The sequence below is a fragment of the Mastigoproctus giganteus genome, chromosome 6 (assembly GCF_048544385.1).
Source record: "Mastigoproctus giganteus isolate SK-2022 chromosome 6, ASM4854438v1, whole genome shotgun sequence".
Lineage (NCBI taxonomy): Eukaryota > Metazoa > Arthropoda > Arachnida > Uropygi > Thelyphonidae > Mastigoproctus > Mastigoproctus giganteus.
Genome location: NC_143580.1, coordinates 147,989,734 through 148,012,655, shown reverse-complemented (window position 1 = coordinate 148,012,655; position 22,922 = coordinate 147,989,734).

The following is a 22,922-nucleotide window of genomic DNA, read 5'->3' as shown; positions in this document are numbered from 1 at the left end:
AACAAAAGTCAGATATGCTGCATTCCCTCCGTCAGAGCTGATTTGTCTTCTGCGTGTTACACAAACATGACATTCCAACAAAAAACACTGTTGCTTTCCCACTACTGACATGACTGCATTGTCATGGCAACAAAATTTGATTGATAGCCCAAGCCAATAAAATCCAGCATTAAAAAAAGTATAAAGTAGTCAAAACTGAAGTGAAAGCAAACAAAATTTTTTTTTTTTATTCAGCAAAGGATAGATATTATAATTTCTTACTTTTTAAAGCATCTCTGGAAAACAAACAGTGAACCTATTTAAATCAAAATGGATTTGGTTTTCCCCTATACTTTGATCAGTTTTTAAGAGCCTAAATCCTTATTATCAAATTCCTAATAATGACATCAGGACAGGGTCATCATCAAATTGCTCCATATTTTCTGTATTGCTGGGCAAGATTCACAAACATTAAAAATGGAAAGAAACTACTTATACCTTAATATTAAAGCTTTGACGCATGCTATACTTTCTCTTTTCTCCCTCTCACAGAAGTTTTCATGAGCAGCATACGAAATTACTGAGATGTATTAAATATTCAATCTCACATCACCAGTCGAACCCCTCCAATAATCTATCTAGTTCTTCCTTAATTTATTCAAACTACCCACTTCTACAAACACCAGACAGAAGTTTGTTCCTGCAATCATCCTTCCTCAATTTGAATTTATGCTCGCTGACCAAGAGAAAGGAAGGCTGTTGGCAATTAGTTTGATCAATCTATTCAAAGCCTCAATCAGATTTCTTTGCAGGTTCTTAATTTTCAGGCTTTAAGACTGGGGTCCATACACAGTTCCAGGGGTCCGTGAAACAACCATCTGGAACTAGTAAAATTATTAATTCTATGTATAGCAAAGTGATGATTATATATTTATGTAAAAATAATTATATATATATATATATACATATATATATATACACACACACACAAGGTCCGCAAACTTTTTTTCAATTTTGAAGGGGTCCATTGATCTCGGTAGTTTGTGAACCACTGCTTTAAGTGAAAGTTGACAATATTTGGGGGGGGGGGCACTTCTACATGCCTGGTCTAAAATATAGTAAATAATTTTCTGTTTATATTGTGGGAAGGCTATGTAGGGTTATGGAATTTGGCAAGAACACTGCCATAGTTAGTCATCAAGTGGATCACTTTGCACATAGACAAAGCATTGATTTAAATTTTACTAATTAAATTGTGATATTTGTTCTAGATATTAAATTATTTTTATTATAGATGAAACCCTTGTATTTAACCAAATGTGCTTTGCAAATTGTACTATATACCGGGTGATTCTAAATTATTCTTGGTTTCCATGGCCTATAATTTTCAAACCGGAAACAACAAAATAAAACTGCTTACGGAATATGAAAGTGTAACTCAAAAAAGTTTTATTTGGCAACACTGTACTTACTGCATTGATGTCTGGGAGATATTGACGGCATTACTTCAAAATGGCAACTGTTCAAGAGAAGGCAATGTGCATACTTTGGTTTTTCAAAACAAAGTCCATTATCACAATGCAACGTCATTACAGAACTTAGTATGGAAAAGATCCACCTTCAGATAATGCTATCCAACATTGGTTAAAGTAATTTCAAGAGACTGGTAATGTTCTGCACCGAAAAGGAGTGGGAAGACAGAGCACTACACAAGATGTTGATCGAATCCACAAAGCGTTTTCTCAAAGCCCACAAAAATCAATTAGACGAGCTTCTTTGCAGTTAGGTTGGTTGGTTGGGTTTTATTGGCGCATTAGCAACTAAGGCTATAATGTGCCTTGCAGTTAGGTATACCACAAACGACTGTTTGGAGGGTTGTTCATAACAGCTTTCACCTCCATGCCTACAAACTGCAGATTGTGCAGGCTTTAAAGCCGAACGACCGCCGTTTACATTTTGCCCAAGACATTTTGTCAAACGTTGAAGCTGATGAAAATTACCTTCGGAGATGGAGATTTAGTAATGAAGCAACGTTTTACATATCAGATCTTACACCGCTTGATTTCTTCTTGTGGGGATACGTGAAGGACATTGTGTACAAGAACCCTGTGACTCCCTCGAACTGAAGCTCAGAATTGTTGCTGTGATTGAAACAGTTACACCGCAAATGCTGGAGAACACTTGGAAGAAAATTGAATATCGCTTGGACATCTTACTTGCCACGAAAGGCGTACATGTTTAAGTTGTTTAGCATTCTGCAGTATTGATTCTATAAGTAATAAAACTTTGAGTTACACTTTCATGTTCTGTAAGCAGTTTTATTTTGTTGTTTCTGGTTTGAAAATTATAGGCCATGGAAACCCTGACAATAATTTAGAATCACCCTGTATAATGTTAGGTTCCACCTTTAATATTGAAATTGAATAGAAAGACAATCCTTTGCTTATAAGTTTTCACTTGTTACATTCTGCTCAAATGCTTAATGAATTATCATTTATATTATATATAAAGCTGCAGAATTTCATATGCATGGCCTTCACCAACATGTGCTGCTGGACACAAATGGTTGTAGGGTGAACTGTATTATGCACATGTCAAAAACACACCATTGTTTTCACTCAAAACTATCACTATTAGAGGCTTTGCCACCTGTGTGTTAATTAATGATGCCAGTATGTACATGTATAAACATCTATTTGTCCAGGACAATGTTCTAAATCACAGGTTCCCAAACTTTTATGCCTTGAACCCCCTTAATTTTTCATAAATTAATACACCCTGTGTGTGTGTGTGTGTATATATATATATATATATATATACATATACATATACATATACATACATACAGGGTGTATTTAAATTGGTGGCAACTATTCTAGGGGTGTATTCCCATCGACCAAATATTAAAAAATTTCATATAAACATGGATCTAGAAACGCTTGGTTTCTTCCCTGCACACCTCAATACCTCTACCAAGTAATGTAAACACAATACTAGTAGAGACTGCACCGCTCAGTGGAAAAGATATCTACAATGGGTAGTAGTGTTTTGTTTTGCTGATTTGCTTTGTTGTTTACAAATATTAGTTGGTTGTGGAAGATACTGCAGATTACTTTGGATTAAAGAAATAGTAAAGAAAATGTATTCGGTGAGTGAAATGGCAGAGATGCACTACGCTTATGGCCTTGCAGATGGGAATGCCTTAAGAGCATGTGAACTTTATTCAGAAAGGTACCACAGACATGTGTTTACCTTGTCCAAGAACATTCACACGAATCCACCAACATTTGCGAGAGAGGCTCATTTGAGAGAAGATCTTTTGACGCTGGAAAACCAAGAGAGGTAAGAAATGTTGACCTTGAGGAAAGAGTTCTTCATAGTGGACGAAAATCCATTATGAAGTCGAAAATATGACTATTTGGAATATTCTCCATGAAAACCTCATGAAAACCCTATCACCTTCAATGGATGAAGGACTTATTGAGGCAGACTTTCTGCTGCGAAGAACATTGTGCCAGCACATTCAACAGAAGTGTGCTGTGGCCCTGAATTTCTTGACATTTATCTTGTTCACTGATGGGGCTGGTTTTACATGTGATGGGGTCTTACACTATCATAACAACCACATCTGGAGCGATAACAACCACATCTGGAGCGATGACAACCCTCATGCAGTGCAACAGGACAAACATCAACATAAGTTCAGTCTAAACATTTGGGCTGGAATCGTGCATGGTCATTTGACAGGCCCCTATTTTTTACCTCCACATCTGACAGGAGACATTTATCTTCAGTTTCCTGGAAATGAATTGCACCATTTAATGGATGATGTACCTCTGAACATCGTCTGACAGATGTGGTTCATGCACGATGGCACCCCTGCTCACTTTAGTTGGAGAGTTCGTCAGCATTTGGATGGCAATTTTCCTCAAAAATGTATTGATCACGGGGATCCATTGAACCTGCTCGATCACCAGTTTTGAACCCAATAGATTTTTTATCTCTGGGGACATTTAAGTCCATTGTTTACACAACTCCTGTGCCTGATGTTGACATTTTAATAGAGCGTATCGTAAAATGGATGTGAGCAAATACATAACACTCCAGGTATATTCAACAGAGTAGTACATTAAAGCAGGAGGAAACCATTTTGAACAATTTTTGTAACAAAATGGTTTGGCTTGTGTTTACTTTGTTTGTTTCTGTTAAACTTTGTCCTGTTTAATTGCTTATTAATTGTTGGATATTGTTAAACAATAAAATTCTTCCTACCTCAGAAACTAAGCATTTCTAGACCAATGTATATGAACTTTTTTTAATGTTTGGTCAATGGGCATACGCCCATAGAATATTTGACACCAATTTAAATACACCGCGCGCGCGCGTGTGTGTGTGTGTGTGTACAAACACACACAGTAGGACCCTGATTTAATGGACTTCGGATTTCAAAAAATTTCTGTCCTAAAGGAAAAATTTAAAACTTTTTTTTTTTTTTACTTGCGAATAGAGCACGCTAAAAGGGTGTCTCAGTGAGTCAATTATTTTATCATGCATCTGGTGTTGAGCTTACAGTGTTACGTCATCCAAGTGAGTAATTAGCGTGTGTGTCAACACTGTCAGTCTTCAGGTGCAGTTTGATTTTTACATATTTTATAATAAATACATAATATCTGTATATCATTATGGCCTTGCGGAATAAACACAAAGCGTAAACGTGTTAACTTGAGTGTTACAAAAAAATTAGAACTGATTGAGAAGCTTAAAGGTGGTGTAACCGCTGCACATGTGTGCAAGATTTATAGAGACAAAAAGCTTCAGATGTTTGCATTAAAATACAGTGTAGATGGTTGTTCCAAGACTACTACTACTACAGTTGGTAGTGAAAAACATGAAAGTGGCCAAAGATAAACCTAGAGGAAGCAGTGTACAAGTGGTTTGTTTAGCAGTGCTCAAGTGGTGTTGAGTTAAGTCACCTGCTGAAAGGCTTGCTAAACATATGGGCCTAAAATTTCAGGGGGGGTGATGGATGGCATTTTAGAAAGTGCCACGGCATTGTTAATAAAAGAACCTGTGGTGAATCTTTAGGTGCAGATGAAGAACAAGTTGAGGCTTTCAGAAAATATCTAAATGACCTCATTAAAGAGTCCAGTCTTGTCAGCTTTATAATGCTGACAAGACTGGGATTTTTTATCATGCTCTTCCTGAAAATATCCAGGCTTACATGCATGAAACAAGCACCCATGGCCATAAGCTAAATAAGGAGTGAATTTCAGTTTTATTTCGGGCAAATGCTGATGGCTATTGGCTTAAGCTTATGATAGTTGGTAACACAAAAAACTTAGTGCTTTAGGATTTAATGAACCAGTTACCGGTGATACATTCTCACTCAAAAAATGCCTGGTTTTCAATGGATGTTTTCTGTGACTGGTTCTTTAACCATTTTATTCCTGATGTGCGACGCTATCAGACAGAGTGCTGAAAATTCCTTTAAGAGAATTATTGGATGCCGTAGAAGAACTTAAATATACTCACTGATAATGCTTTTACTTCAAAGGCCAGCAGTTTGCTGAAACGATTTCAAAAATTACCTTCCTCATTATATTCAATTATTGTATAGTATGATTTATTGAGTGAAGTCAGTAAAATAACCAAATATGTTCAGATCCTCGGATTGGCCTTTATATTGTGCATAACAGTGAACAACAAATTTTAGGTCATTGCTACGGGCATGAAAATAAATTTACTTTATAGGTTTTGAAGTGCTAACCACAGAAAGTGCTTAAAATGAAAGATTGGCTCTTGTTTTTGAAAAAAAAAAAACATATTTATACAAGGTATTTTTTTTTATTTATGTGGCTACGAGCAAACCTGTATCAAACACGGGACCTTTTCACCTTTTGCTTATATTCAGCTTGAGCAGCAGCCTGAAAAACAAGATGCAGGGTATTTCAGAGACTGCTGGGAGTCATTGCGGTACAAGTAAACACATGGGTTGTGTTAGGGTAGCTAAGAATAGGAACAGGTGCATGTATACTTGCGTGTACACCAATGCTAGGGGTATGGTAAATAAATTTGATGAATTTCAAGTGTTGGTCAAAACATCAAAGGCAGATATTGTTGGGACATAACAGACGTAGTGTCACACAGATATAAGGAATGCAGAACTGGAATTTGGGGAGTGCAATGTGTACAGGAAGAATAGCAAGGGAGGAGGGGTTATGCTATTAGTTAAGAAACACATAAAATCGAAGGAAGTGCAGCCAGTCGACATCACTGGGCAGTGCAATGTCGAGTCAGTTTGGTGTGACATAATCACTGGGAAATTAAAATTGAGAGTGCGAGTGTGTTATAGGCCTAATGACTCTGATAAGTATAATGAGCAATTGTGTAGAGAAATAGAGTGGGCCAGTAAATCAGAGAGTTATAACGAGGAATTTTAATTTCCTGGATATTCACTGGAATTTGTGGGTTGGTCACTTACACACTAGCAAGGCTTTCGTGGATTTACTGGATAATTGTTTTCTACATCAGCATGGTCGGGAGGCAACTAGAGGGAATAACACTCTTGATCTGATTACCAGTAGTAATTCTTCATTCATTAAGAATCTGCAGATAAAGGAACCACTAGGTGGCACAGATCATGATCACAATGTGCTGAAGTGGGATTTACTCAAAGAGGTAACTACCATCAAGGGTAAAGGGAAGAGTTTGCTTTCGTAAAGGCGACTGCGGTGGTCTGATACACTGTAAATTCTATACGGTGGGACCAATTGATGTTACCAACAGCAAATTCAAAATGGGAGGCATTCAAAGAATTAATCTTGGAAGCTACTAGGCTTTACATACCAACTAAGAAAATTGTTAAAGGTTTAGGCCTAAATGGATGTCAGATGAACTAATGAGACATGTGGCAGAGAACAAAAATGCATGGGATACATATAAATTAATGGGTGACATGGAAGCCTATGATAGATATAATCTGGTCTGTAACCAAGTCACAAAGGTGATCAGGCAGGCAAAGGCAGATTATGAGAAATCTTTGGCAAAGGATGCAAAGAAAAACAGCAAAGAGTTCTTTACCTATGTAAACTCTAGAACGAAAGGGATGAATCAGATCGGTCCACTCGATATTAAAGGTTCAACTGTTGATGATCCTGCTCAGGTGGCTAACAAACTAAATGAGTATTTTGCATCTACATTCACCCACGAGGAGTTATTCAGGGAGGGGAATGCCAGAGGTGAGTTAAACTCTTATTACAAAATCATCTAGCTCATCTGAGCTAGATGATTTTGTAATAACTGATAGGAAAGTGGAGGAGAAATTGTTGAAGATAAATATAAAAAGGGCACCCGGGGTGGACAGGATCTATCCAGTTATATTAAAGGAGGCAGCAATGGAAGTAAGCAAACCCTTAGCCATAATTATGAGAGCTTCCTTTGAACTCCGAGGAGGTACCCATGGACTGAAGAATTGCAAATGTGACCCCAATTCACAAAGGAGGATCAAAGGGCGACACAAGTAATTATAGACCTCTTAGTTTAACTTCTGTTTCAGGGAAATTAATGGAGGCACTGGTTAAAGAAGCACTGTAACATCTAGACAAGACTTCAGTTATAGCTCGGACACAGCATGGTTTTGTTAAGGGAAAGTCTTGTCTGACCAATTTGATTGGGTACTATGATGTCGGCACAAAGGAACTGGATGCAGGGAATAACTTTGATATCATATATTTGGATCTCAGAAAGGCTTTTGATACTGTTGCACATGGAAGACTGCTGCACAAATTGGAGCAGTGTGGCATTGGAAGCAAATTGCGGCTATGGATAAAAGGATGGTTGAGTGGGAGAAGACAGAGTGGTAATCAATGGACACTGCTCTTCGTAGACTAATGTTATTAGTGGAGTCCCTCAGGGTTCGTGTTGGGCCATTATTTTCTGTATTTATAAATGATATTGATGATGGTATATAAGACTTAATGTCCAAGTTTGCAGACGATACGCGAAGTTTGGCAGAGTTGTTAAGGACACTAATGACAGTATGCTGCTGCAATAGGTTCTAGAAAAGTTGAGCAGATGGGCTGAGAAGTGGCAAATGAAGTTTAAAAAATTGACAAATGTAAATACAGTATACATATGGGAAGCAGTAACCTCAGAGTAAGTATCAAGTCTGTGGTATTACACTGACAGTGGTAGAGAACGAAAAGGACCCGGTGGTAATTGTGCAGGCAGATATGAAGTCTTCTTAATGATATACAGGAATTTTTCCAGTGGGGATAAGGAGGTGATTATCCCCTTGTGTAGGGCAATGGTCAGGCCACACCCTGAGTACTGTATACAGGTCTGGAGGCCTCATTTTAAGAAGGATGTAGAGCTGTTGGAACGAGTACAGAGAAGGGCTACAAGATTAGTGAATGGAACGAAGGGCTGCTCTTATGAAGAAAGGCTTAAGTTTTGCAGATTAGTGTCTGGAGACTAGGCAATTGGGAGGTGATCTGAATGAGGTGTATAAAGGCTTGAATGGTCTGAGCATGCTCAATGTTAATAGGATTCTTCCTCTTGCTCAGAATAATCACCTGAGATTGCATAAATTCAAATTGAGGAAAGACAGTTGTAGGATAGATGTGTGGAAGTTTGCCTTTAGCCAGCAGTAGTTGATTGGCGTAACAGGCTTCTATCTTTTGTTATGGAAGTTGATAGCCTAAATAAATTTAAGGCTGAGCTGGACAGGTATTTGGAACGATCGGAGGGATGAAATGGAAGGGGTGTTTTTTTGGCTGATGCTACATAAGCTTGCTTTCTTGCATCGTATGCCTCTGTAATGCGAGCATACAGAGGTGTATTGCAGAGGCTAGTTGATTGGTGGAACAGACTTCCATCTTTTGTTGTGGAAGTTGATAGCCTAAATAAATTTAAGACCGAGCTGGACAGACATTTGGAATGAATGGAGGGGTGAAATGGGCGGTTTTTTTTTTTTTTGCTGATGTTGCGTAAGCTTGCTTTCTCGCATTGTATGTCTCTAATGATGCTAAAAAAATAGTACCGGAACGCTCGTTCTCCAGAAGACTATATGATAACGCCACATCAACTGTACAGTAACCTCAGACTCAGACTTCAGACTCACTGTTCACAGAACAACCAGTTTTAGCGTTCAGTTCATGGCGAATCAAAATGTAGCCTTCGCACGCATCACAGTATATGTCATTGACTGGATCTCTTTATCTAACACATTGTACTTTAGTAAGAAATGTTCAAGTTTAAGTTTCGTTGCGAAATTTATATTTTTGTTTTTAAATTTTTAAGGAAATTATTAATTTTAAAGATTACTTAAAGATATTCTTCTTGAAGACTATCTTACTGATAGGCCATTTGTTGTTAAAGCAAACCAGTCTTTTTGAGACATTTATTTCTCCAGAGGAGTGACACATGTGGTTGGTTTTCGAAGGTCTCTGTAATGGAATGTAGAAACACGTCTGATTTATTTATGATGTATCTGTTAAATAACACCTGTGTAATTTCAGATTGTTTTTATTGTTATCTTTTTAAAAGGGGGACACCCCTTAAAAAACCTCTGGCTTATGTGTTCTCCCTCCCTTCTTGCTGTTATCTCCCAACAATTGTAACACAAAATAGGGATAAATAAATTATCAAGCTTGCTATTAATATATATTTTTGGTAGCAATGGGTAAAATAGATATTTCTCCCTCCCCTTTGATTATGTTTCATAATATTAGGTGTATAAATTTAATGATTTTCTATTATGACATTTAGAAAAAAAATGTACCGGAACGGCGTTCCGGCCCAAATACACCACTGGGAGCATCCCTTTTCATCATCCAACAATAATCAGCTAACATGACGGCACTCCATTTGCTTTTGTATCGTTGTTCCATCGCTGCGATGTCTTGATGGAAGCGTTTACCATGTTCGTCGCTGACGGCACCAGTTTCGCGGGAAGAATCCAGTTGAAAGTGCCAGAAATGCATCTTCAATGACCTGTTGCACTCCAATTTTTCTAATAAGTAAAGTGTATTGATGTCTAGCCACACCAGGAGTTTCCCGCCTCCCCATCTCCACGGGAAACCACATCTGCACCTTAGTGGCACCTTCCACAAAACATCATGCACTAAGTCTTGGGAATTTCTCTTACAGGTATGTGAATGCAGGACCATTCACTTCCAAACCCGTCAATTTTTCATGAGCCCCAGTTTGATGTGGAGTGGTGGAAGCAAACCTTTATTTGGATCTACCAGAGGTTCAAATGCTAAATTCTTCATTCCAGGTGTTAGTGATTTTCGTTGAAGCCAACTCCTCTTCTCACAGTGCATATCCTTGGCATGTCTATCCCACTTGCCGAGAAAGCAACAATACTTAGTGTATCCCTTTTGTAGTTCTAATAAAATGGCGATTACCTTTAAATCATCACATATCTGCCATTAGCCGCTGATAGTGTACATCTTAGAGGATGTTCTCCATGTTTGCGTATGTTTCTTTTTTGTGTAATAACACAACCTTAAGGCCTTAGATGCATCTATAAATAGTCGCCATTCTTCGGGAATGTGTCTCATGTTCAATACTGCCATTAGACCATCAACCCTTACAAACAGCGAATTCACCTTCTGTTTGATAGAATTTATCATAGTCTATTTCCAGTACGAAATGTCACTTTCACTGAATGATCTAGAAGATTCCACCGTTGTAACCTCGAGGTCAAAAGCTCTGCCTTATTCTTCGGCAGTTCGAGATCCCTGATGAGATCATTAAGCTCGCTTTCTGTGATCTTATATAGTTCAGAAGATAAAGGTTTGGACAAAATGGTGGATCCCTTGACATAGATGACTGCTGTACTTCTTCGTGTATATCAGGTTGATATTCATCAGTGTCTTCATCAGAGTGTACAGAAAACGATCGATGGTTCAGGAACAGGTAGTACTTCACCTTGAAGCACGGTATGAATTGCAGATGGTATATTTGGGTACGTCACTGTCCACTTTTTCTTCATTGTCATTCCTTTTCTAATAGGAGGTACTATAAAGAAGTAACAGTCTGTGACGTGTTTGTTGGCTCCCTCCACATCATGGGCACTGCGAAAGGCATAAAACGTCCCTCTTGATTCACCCATGCGTGCGTTGAGTTTTGATAAATAGGTAGTGCAGCATATGTGTGGAGCCTAGCTGTTGTCCTGGTCGCCTACTTTACACCTAAAGTAAAAGTGGGCTTTTTTGTGGCTAGAGTTAAGGGACGCTTTCTTGAAGATAACGTGACTTCTCCACATACGTAACAGAAGTAATCCGGACTAGTCACACAATTTTGGAACAAATTAATCTTACACGACACAACTACTGCACAAAAGTAGGAATATCACAGAGAATAACTGTTAAGTGAGAACAAATCACCCAGTACCTAGCCGTATTCGAGGATTACTGCAACAGAGTTGAAGACTGATTTCAGGCGACAAGTTATCACGTGATGCAGAGCGTGGTAATACTGAAACTGCAGTGTTGCTAATGTAGAGTAACTCGCTAATATGATACACTGTAGTACACTGTAATTCAAAAACACGAGCCAATCGACAAATTAATGTGATTTTCGTGCTCAGCAGCAAAAAATTAGTCATGATTGGGTATTTTCGTTTCCGTAACGTTTTACGTTTTGACCAGTGTAATTGTTAATAAAAGCTGAAAAAGAAAATTACGTGAGAAAAGAGAAAAAAACTAAAGAAATATTACTAGTTGCCAAGGTGGCTAGAAAATTACAAATAATACAGGTTTTCCTAAAAGTTGGAAAAGAAAAGATTTATGATGAAAATTGTGAAGATGAAATAACAGATTTAGATTAAAAAATGAAAATAACATTTTATTTTAACTTAATTGACATTGCTACAAAACAATTACATGACTGTTCTGATAGATTACAGCAAGTGACAAAAAAAAAAAAAAAAAAAAAAAAAAATTTGATTTTCTCAAAAATTAAAAAAGCATCAAAACCAGATTTGGAAGAGAGCCTAAAAGGTTAAGATTATTCAAATGACGTCTCATAGTATTTGTTCAGAAATTACATATTTAAAGGATATGATACAAAACAAAGATAAACGAAAGACATTAATTATTTATCATAGAAAATAATTTAGAAGAAATATTTCCTAATATACTTGTTGTTTAAGAATATGTTTCTCCCTGTAACAGTAGCAGAGAGAGAGAGAGAGAGCTCTTTCAGTAAATTAAAGTTAATAAAAATGTGCTTACGTTCATCATTGCTTCAAGAAAGATTAAATGCTTGCGCAATATTTTCAGTTGAATGGGAAATAGTGAATGACCTTTTGAGGATGTAATTAATAATTGGGTGGAAAATACTTCTAAAAAACTAAAAATACATAAAATATATTTGTGTGAATTCCCTCTTTGTATCAAATTGATAATAACATGTATTGTGTGTGTTATAGGTGATTATTTTGTTTTGGCCATTTAATAATAATACCTGTACTAATCAATATATCGTAATACATAAAACGTGTAAATTTCCTGTGTCAAGTTGATAAAATTTAATGTATAATATAGGTGATTTTTTTGACTAATAGCCTCACAAAATCCAACCCCACGTCCGAGCCATATGGACACCTGTAAGGTGGCAACAGTGCATTCTATGTACTAGTTAACGGGCTCTGGAGCAGCTGTGACAGGTCCAGCAAGCCGACAGTGCTACAAGAAGAGTCAAAGCCGGAATGAAAATAATAGTAAACGACATAGCTTGGACACTGGACTGCGAATTGGAACACCGAATATACTTTAACAATCAAGGTGGAGGAGTTAATTTATATGATAAAGTAAACGAAATTGGACATTTTGGGTTTGAGTGATACTAAGTGGAAGAAAGAGGGAAATAAGAGTATGAGAGAAGGATTTACATTATATTGGAAAGTTGCAGAAGATAGAGGACTTAGTGTCAAACAACATTAACTACAAAACTGCATTTTTGTTTTGAGACAACTTTAGTTAACTTTATACAAATAACAATGCATATCATGTCATAGAAATGTATTTCTCGAGTAGTTTACACGTTAGCTTGGGCTATAAGCACATTTCCGGTAAACCAAGAAAATATCAAATGACTTTTTCTTGGTTAATTACAAAATGATTTTGTAGTTAACGTTGCCTGACACTAAATCCTCGAAATCCAGGAATGGAAACGGTATCTTTGTTAAATGAGATTCACCTTTGGGTGTGAAAGAACAAATATGACTGTAGTACAATTTTATACCCCCAACAAGGAGCAGAAGACAGTGAGAAGATAGAATTTGAGGAACAGATGGAAAGGGCTATTCTAGGAAGGAGTGTGGTAATTATGGGAGATTTAAATGCATAGAGAATGGAGGGGGGGGGAGAGAGAGAGAGAGATTGGAAATTATGGTTGTGGACAAAGAAAGGAAGGCCAAAGGCTGGTGGATCTGCGCTTGCGAAATGGATTAAAAATAAAAATATCTGGTTTGTCAATAAGCAAAGCCACAAGATATAGTTGGGATGGTAGATAGATATCAAACAGTAATAGATTATTTTATTATTAATAGAATATGGAGCAGGAAGTTTATAGTTGTAAAAGTTATTGTTAGGTTTGTTGGTGTATCAGCAACTGTGGCTATAATGCACTGATTTCTGACTAGTATATCTTTGTAGAAGTTATATCCTCAGTAAGTATGGACAGAGACGACAGACTGTTTGTGGCCTAATTTAGTATAAGAGTTGAAATAAAAAAAAAAAAAAAAAAAAAAAAAAGAGTAGAAACTGGGCAAAATATAAAAATTTGGAAACTGCAGAATCAAGAGATGAGGAGTTTGAAGAGAAGATTGAAAGAAAAAAAAGAGTACCAAGTACAATGAAAGAAGGTGCCAACGAGGAATGGGAAATTTTTAAGAAGGTGATGGTTCAAACAGCTGTTTGAAGTGTGTGGGAGAACTGGAGGAATCAGGAAGGAACGAGACACTGGTGGAATGACAGAGTTAAAAGGGCAGTGAAACTGAAGAATGAAGTATTCAGGAAATTTATGAAAACAAAATTGGAAGAGGGCAAAGAGATATAAAATGGAAAAAAGTTGGACGGTGTTTACACATAAATTAGAGGAGGATATCAATGGAAATAGAAAGATGATATACGGGTTGTTGAGGAATAAGAGAAAGAACAATGACGAACCTGGGTTCCTAGTCGATATAGGTGAAAAATTAGTAACGGATGAGAAGGAAAATCAGGAAACAGTGGCAAGACTATTTTGCAACCCTGCTTAATGCTAAGGCCAATGGGAAGGAAGATGGTGTAGGAAAAGCAGAATCCATTGTAGGAAAAGAGAGCTCAAAAGTTGGTCTCAATGAATTAAAAGAAGCAATGAAAAAGATTAATGGAGAATCAAGTGGGGTATTGAGGGCCTAGTGTCAGACAACGTTAATTACAAAATTGCATTTTTGTTTTGAGACAACTTTAGTTTAACTTTATACAAATAGCAATACATATGTCATAAAAATGTATTTCTCTAGTAGTTAACAAGTTAGCTTGGGCTATAAGCACATTTCCGGTAAACCAAGAAAATGTTGATCAAATGACTTTTTCTTGGTTAATTACAAAAACGTTTACTACAAAATGATTTTGTAGTTAACGTTGTCTGACATTAAACCCTCGGTATATGAGTTACCAGTGGAAGTGATTAGGGCTGCAGGAAATATTGGACTAAAATAGCCTTATGGTATTATCAGCCTAGTTTGGAAAGAGAAAAGAATACCAAATGATTGGACAAGGTGGATCATTATACCAATTTATAAGAAAGGGTCCAGAAGAGAATGTAACTATAGGGGAATCACACTATTATGCCACTGAGCTAAAATTTTTTAGTGAATTCTTGAGACAAGATTGAAAAATAAAATAGAAGAGAAAATGAGGGAAGAACTATGGATTTAGAAGAGGAAGGTCAACGATTGACTTCATATTTGCCTTAAGAGAATTGCTAGAAAGACACTGGGAGTTTGCCGAGAGCCTTTTTCTAGTTATTCTTAGAACTTGAAAAGGCATATGATAGTGTGCAAAGAGAAAAAATGCGGGAAAGTGTGGAGAAAATAGAAATAGATAGGGAGGAGGTAGTGATGATTAAAAATATGTATTTAAAGTTGTGGAGGACAAAATTTGTGGATTCAGATTGGTTTTCAATGTCCACTGGACTTCGATAGGGTAGCGTATTGTCACCACTACTTTTTATTGTCATGAAAAATATCCTTGCAGCGGTGGATGATAAAAAAAAAAAGGTGAACAGCGGTGTTTGCAGATGATGTTGTCCTTTGGGAAAACAAGGAGAAAGAAGTTCAATGGAAACTAGCACAATGGGAAAGAGTAGTTAGTGAGTATGGTTTAAAGATAAGTGGCCAGAAAAGCAAAGAGCAAAAAGCAAAGAGATGATGGATAGAGGGAGAGAGGCTAGTGTAAAAGGTGTGAATTGGGGAAGGAAAAGTTGGATAATTTTAAGTACCTAGGGAGTTTATTAACAAAGGATGGCAGCCTAGATATGGAAATAACTAGGAGAACAGCTGCTAGTCAGAGTTTCTTCTGTAATGTTAATAAACCTGTTATGGGCTATTGAAATTCCAATGAAGTATAAAAAGCTGACAAATATGGCATATATGGTCCCTATATTGACCTATGCTGCTGAGTGGAGGATGAATAAAAAAAGATTCTAGCAGAGTCCAAGCAATGGAAATGAAGGTGCTAAGGACTATGGAAGCTAAAACTAGAAAAGAAATAAAATAAGAAATACTGATATAAGAATGAATTTGATAATAGAAAGTCTGAGGTAGAAGATGATTACATCACGTTTGCGATGGACTGGACACATGAAGAGACACACACAGATAATTTGCTGATACTATCGAAGCATTGTCAGGTGGTCGGAAAAACTGCTAGCTTGGGGCGATACAAAGAATAATAGATTAATAGCAGCTACAAACAGAAGTGTAAGTGATTCTTGCACTGCTTATATTGGATGTGCAACAGCCTGGAGAGCAAAGGTATAGAGGATTATGTCAGCTGGGGATCTTCACAGGTCAAGCAAATACATGCGAGTAGAAACAGAAGCACGTGTACACTAATACTAGGAGTACAGTAAACGAAGTTGATGAATTTGAAGTAAATAAATAAAATTCTGTTTATACTCCGAGCGACAACCACACGGTCAGAGAAGTTCACAAGATAGAGAAAATACAAGAAACAGCACCGTATTTAGCAGTCACGGGCTTGAATACCGGTCTCTCCAGGCACGTGAACTTATGCACCCTCGCAATGACCTCGGCTACGGCGGCGTGGACACTACAAGTTCATCGGAGACATGGTGCCAATCAGACATAAGGGATACAGAATTTGCATATGGTAAGTACAATGTGTACAGAAAGCACAGTACGTTAAGAAGCACTTAGAATCTAAGATAGCGTAACCAATCGACGTGGATTTTTATTTATTTCTTAATTCAATTGATTGATATTTACAATCGCCTCTTGTACAGAGTGCAAGCTACAGAGAATAAAAAAAATTACAACTCCGAGAATAAATTTACAAAAAATTGACAGCTTAAAAATAAAAAAGTTCCTTCGTGCTGGGTGTCTAAAAGGAGTATCCACAACATGTAAAGCTTGACAAACTACAAGCATGAACTGCTTGATGGCAGATATCACTGAGAAGCAAAAAGATTGTATTTCTAGGCAGTCAAACTACAAAACGACATCCGAAACTACGGCAGATATTTCGAGAGAACTGCGCATTGGGACCGCCTTCGACGGTGGGTAGGCTTCCCAACTCAATTTTTACTTGCACCGCATGCAAGAGACTATGGGTTCTAGTTAGTATTGTTGTGGCTCAGTTGTTTGTTGGAAGATAGTCGTTCTGTAGGTTTTACTGGAGCATAATTTTTCAGTTTACTTGAAACCCGTTAAGCATTTCCATTTAAGCGGAAAAATTTTTACATTTATAGTATAAAGCGGTACCTGCCTACTAAAAATTTTGCAACACCTCTAGTCAATTTAGAGAATTACAAACCAATCCCCCCCCCCCCCGCTTGCCCATTTGCAGGATGGGAGGATCTTAAAAAGGCAAAAAAGTAAGTATTAACAATAACTAGAAAAGAAGAATATGCATACATATAGGACACAATTCAAGTTCCAGGTCAAGGCATCTAAGGCCCTGCCGAAGATAGAACTGCCAGTACAAGGAGCTTGAACTCTGCAGATTCAGTGCAGTGGGTCAGCAAAGCCATTCAGAACGATTGCACAGAACTCTAGGTGATGCAGCAATACACCATACCGCATTACCAATCCAAGGCTTCCAGATGCAGAAGTATCTTCCACCTAACAAATATAGCAGTTGCAAAGGCCTGGAAGTTTTCCTGTTTATCAAGTAGAATCGTCTCGCAGCCTTCTGCCATAAGATTGAGATTACTTACCCGAGATACCACTTCAACTCTTAGATCGCTATACTCCTCATAATTGTACGTATGTTACCATGATTTATTTTCGCCACAATGGCAACTAGATCTTTCAGTGATTCCTAAATCGTGCAATTTTGCTTTAATCGAACCATGATCAGTAAATAGGACCATAGTTTGTAAATTCAGTGCAAACCATTTGACTTTATCGAGGCTGCATTTCTTATATCTGGGAAAAAAAAAAAAAAATTGCGCAGTCCGTCCTTTATCATAAACACTCCAACGCTCCTGCCAGACATTTACCAGAGCGTCCCAGATTCTTGCCTTTTCCTTCTTTGGATCTGCCAAGATGTCCGCCTCTATATTCAGAAAACTTGCAATACCACGGCAGACGGAGCAAGCCAACGCACAATACACCAAATGCAGATCAACAGGCAATTTGCCAGTCACAACCTGCAAAGCTGGAGTCGACAGTCTTGCATGCCCTTCACAGAGTTCTGTATTACACAAACAGGGTGTACAACGGAGAGATGGAGAAACCCCTAGGGCCGTTAGACAATGAACACTTGACACTTTTTTTTAATCCTGCATGCCATGCACATCTTAACGAGCATTATTCTTTGAAAGGAACTGGGCTTCCTAGCAAATACTTTGACTTAAGCGCTCAAACCAAATTGACGCACGATATGTTCCATCGGGATAAATACACATTCATATAGTAAGTTCAGCGCTTTGCCTTTTATTCCCCAACCAATCCTAGTGATTTGAATAATCATCACAATAAATTTCCTCACCTTTCCAGATATGAATGTGTGAGTTGAAAGTTAATGATCCATCAAGCATAATGACTAGATATTTTAATTGCCTTACCAATTTTAGGCTCTACCCGTTCATTCTCACAACTGGAATCGTCTATCCGAAAAAATGATCATTGAAGACCACTGTACTTGATTTGGTTCCTGATACAGTTAGTTTATGTAATCTACACCAGTTATTAAGTTCAAACAAAACCTACTGTGACCTGGTTTCAAGTTGCATCCGTGAATTGCCTTCAATACGTAGCACAAGATCATTAGCTTAGGCCACCATCTCTGTATGCTCGAATATACTCATCCAGCATATTCTTATGCTGGGCGAATACAATGTTGAGTCCGTTTGGTGTGACATAAACATTGGGAAAACTCAAATGAGACCAGGAGCATGTTATAGGACAAACGACTGTGATGAGCATAACGAACAACAATACAGAGTGGTCCATTAAATCAGAATGTCTTAGAATAGGGAATTTTAACTTTCCAGATATTGACTGGAACTTGCTTGCTTGTAGATCGGCCAGTCACAAGAGCAAGATTTTTCTTGATTTTCTGGATGATTGTTTTCTACACCAGCATGTTAGGAGAGGCAACGAGAGAAAGCAATACTCTTAATCTGATTATCAGCAGAAACTTCTCATGCATTAAGAATATCCAGATGAAGAAACCACTAGGTGCAGAGACCATAATATATTGATGTGGAATCTGCTTAGCGATAGAACTGTCACGGGTAAAGGAAGGTATTTTGCTTTCGTTTAAACTATTACATTGGGACTAACTGATGACATTGTTACCAACAAATCTTAATGGGAAGTATTCAGGAAAGTAATCACAGAAGCTATGAGCGTTTTTATACTAAGAGATATTGTTCAAGGCTTAGCTGTAAATGGATGCCAGATGAACTGATAAAACCAGTAGTAGAGAATAAAAATGCATAGGATAATTATAAATGAGGAGAGAACACAGAAACCTACCTAAGTACAAAGTAGGCTACAGTCATGTCACTAAGGGGGAGGGGGGTTAGGCAAGATAAGAATGCAGCAAATTAATTCACTGCTTATGTTAACACTGAAAAGGAAGGGATGAACCACACTTCCTTACTAGATATGAGTAGCATAACTATTGATTATCATGTTCAGATTGCTGACAAGCAAAATTAATGTTTCATTAGGTACCTGCAAAGAAGTTTTTCAGAGATGGGAATACCAGGAGGTAAAACAAATAGGAACTAAATTATTTTGTGATATCTGAGAAGGTGGTGGACAATTTACAAAGGAAAGGGGGGGGGGAATCAAAGGGTGAAGTGAGTAATTACAGAACTGTAAGCCTGACTTCTGTTCCAGTGAAAATAATGGAGTCACTAGTTACAAAGGGAAAAAAAAAAAAACTGCAGGATACCATATAAACAGGAATGCTGTTATACAGTAGTCGCGGGATGGATTTCTTAAGGGGCGATCTTCTCTGATCAATATGAATGACTAATAATAAGTTTGGCATTCGAAACTTAGATATCAAAAAAACTTCTGGTACTGTTCCACATGAAAGAGTGCTGTACAAATTGAAGCAGCGTGGCATTAAAGTTGCTGCTTTGGATAAAGGGTTGGATGAGTGGGAGAAGACAGTGGTTATTAATGGGAGCTGCTCTTCTTGGACTACTAACCTCCCCAGGCCTGATGCAGGACCTGACTACAACTCATCGGACGGGACTCTGCTCTCATGAGTGCCATTACTTTGTCGACTGTGCCAGAAAGATCAAAGTACCACGATATCGGACGGGACTTTGCTTCCACGAACATTGCAATCAAACACGAACACCCTGTCAGCTGGACCGACAGCGCATGTAATTTACCCAACGAACTATTCTAGAATGTGACAATCACCATATGCAGGAGTGACAACACTGCATCGACGCCCAGATAACAGAACAAACAGTGAAAGTGACCACATACCAACAATGACCACCCAAAATGGAAATAGAAGGACCATGACCACGACCAACACCGGCATTCAACCGATCTGTGAACAAGTCAGTAGAGACCTTGTCCCTGGATGTACCTCCTGGTGGGGCCAGTGTTGTGATGCTGTCCTGAACCTGCTGGCTTAGCCACCACTCTGCAGCCAGGCTGCACACACGCCATATTGGCGATCTGTACCGGCTCCCTTGTCCGGCCCTTTCTATCCCACCCCAGCAGGGGGGAGGAGACGGTCATACTGTTTCCTCCCCTCCACGCCACCCCCATTCTTCCTTCTGGCAGGGCATGGGCATGCCCTGCTGACCAAATTGAGGCCTCCTACTCTATTGGCCTTATCCTTCCTCCTTTAACCCCCAGTCTTCATTCTCCCCCCTCTCTATCTTTACACAAGCGAATTCCCCCACACACATAAATTCAATGAATCCAAATTAACTTACGCCCATATTTCGGTCTATCCTTATTCAAGCGACATCACCCTACGCAATCGAGAGATATCACACATATATCTATATGTGTTAAAAAAATTTTTTTTTTTTTTTTTTTTTTTTTTTAAGGTCCTAGCCACTGAAATCTCAGGAAATTAGGTGGCAGGACCTGCCAGAGTGAACTAAAGACTATCGGGTACCTGGTCTGCCTCCACGGGGCGTAAGCGGGGCAACGTTGGGCCTCAGAAGAGGTCCAGCGGCTAAATGGCCAGAGGAACAACGGTACAAAACACCACACTTCCATAATCCATACACTTTTAAATCTCTGGCCTTCCCAGTGAACTGGTACACCCACAATAAAAGCAACGCGGAGACGGGGGGAAACCCCTGGTGCCGTTAGACACTGAAAACACTTACACTTACGGTTATTATTTGTCCAGGTGACTGATGCTTCTGGGTAGCCAAGCGGCCAGAACAGAACAGAACAGAACACACACATAATATACAGAAACCGACGTCACACATCTGGCCCAATTGTAGTGATACTGTTCTTCAGAGATATGAGGCGGAGTTGAACAAACGTTCTAGGAGTCGCCCTTACATATACACATGTCCATACTGTTATTATTTGAGTTTCCCAAGGTTCAGTGCTGGTCCTTTGTTGTGTTCTATACTTATTAGTGATATTTCCCATATCACGCTTAATGTCTAAAGTTTTCAGGTGATACAAAGGTTGGCAACGTGGTTAACGAGAGTAATCAGAGTATGCTCCCGCAACAAGATATAGAAAAATTAGGCAGATGAGCTAAGAAGTGGCAATCGAAGTTTAACATTGATAAATGTAAGGTACTAAATATGGGTAACAGTAAATCCAGATTAACGTACCAACTGTGTGATAACACTCAGAGCAGTGGAGAACGAAAAAGACTTAATTAATTGTACAGTCAGATATGACGTTCTCTGAGAGGTGAAGAGGGCTGTCGGATAGCCCATGGTGTTTTGTGAATGATATGAGAGGAAAGACAGTACTCTTACCAAAAAGGACTACATAACTGTAGTCCTTTTTGGTAAGAGTACTGTCTTTCTTATTGCATTCTAAAAGGGACTACAGTTAAGCTAATTGTCTGAAAACTAAGCACCTGTGAGGAAATCTGATTAGGTGTTTAAGGCTTTGAATGGATTGAATACGCTAAATACTGATGGCATCCTTCCTCTTTCTCAGACAGCACACATAATAGAGCATAAATTTAAATTGGGGAACGATGGTGCAGGGCAGATGTATGAAAAATAGTTTCAGTCAAGAGCGATCGTTTGTTATTACAAGCCTTCGTCAGGTGTCGTGGAAGTTTTGAATAAACTTAAGGAGAAATTAAACAAAGTACTAGACAGGATAGGATGGGCAGGTGATGTCGGAAATGTTTATTTTTTATTTACTATTTTTTAGCTGATGCTGTTTAAAGTAATTTCCTTGCATCATTTGCCAATAATAATGTTAAGTGTTAATTTTTGCATTTGTCTTGTTTTTATTTAATTTTATGAAAAGGCTATCTACAAGGAGTGATAAGCTTTCTCACATAGTAAGCAAATTCTTAAATCTAAAATGTAGTAATATTGTTATTTAACAAGTATGTGTTTTGTAAAGGCCTTTACAATCGGCGGACCCGCTTTTTTTCGATCGAACACTAAAGTTAGAATAGGCGAGTTTCTGAGGTTGTGAAGGTTATTCCACAACTGAATTAAAGTAAGCAGAAATTTAATAGTTATGGCCAGGTTTCGAGCCTCATCTTATTCTCACTCATTGAATCCATTCCTTCAACAGAAGCTGTCACAGTTTCCTTCTAGATAGGTGCATGCAAAGTTCTTTTAAAGTCCCAAACACTGATTGCTCTTTAGAAAAGTTACTTCACTATACCAGAAAGCAGCAGTTACAACCTAACGCTGTTGCTTACTACTCAGTCCAAAAAGTTATTCATTTTAGGCCCGAGAGAACCTAAAAATTGAAGCGTTTTGGATTCTTTCGCACCACTATTCTTGTTTCAAAGTCAACTCATTGGTTGACGACCCACAAGCAAAATTCAGAGTTGGGTAAACTGGTCACGTGAAAAGTTTCATATTAATTTAATTTCGTTGTCTTTGCTGAATAATAAATGGTTGACAGGAAAGGAATGGTATAAAAAAAGGCATTAGGTCAGCGATTAATATTGTTATTTCTGACTTTTTATTCTATCACTTTGGCTCCCGCTAGTTTTAATTTTTAATCAAAGAAGTTTTTTGGCATGGAATTTTTATCTGAG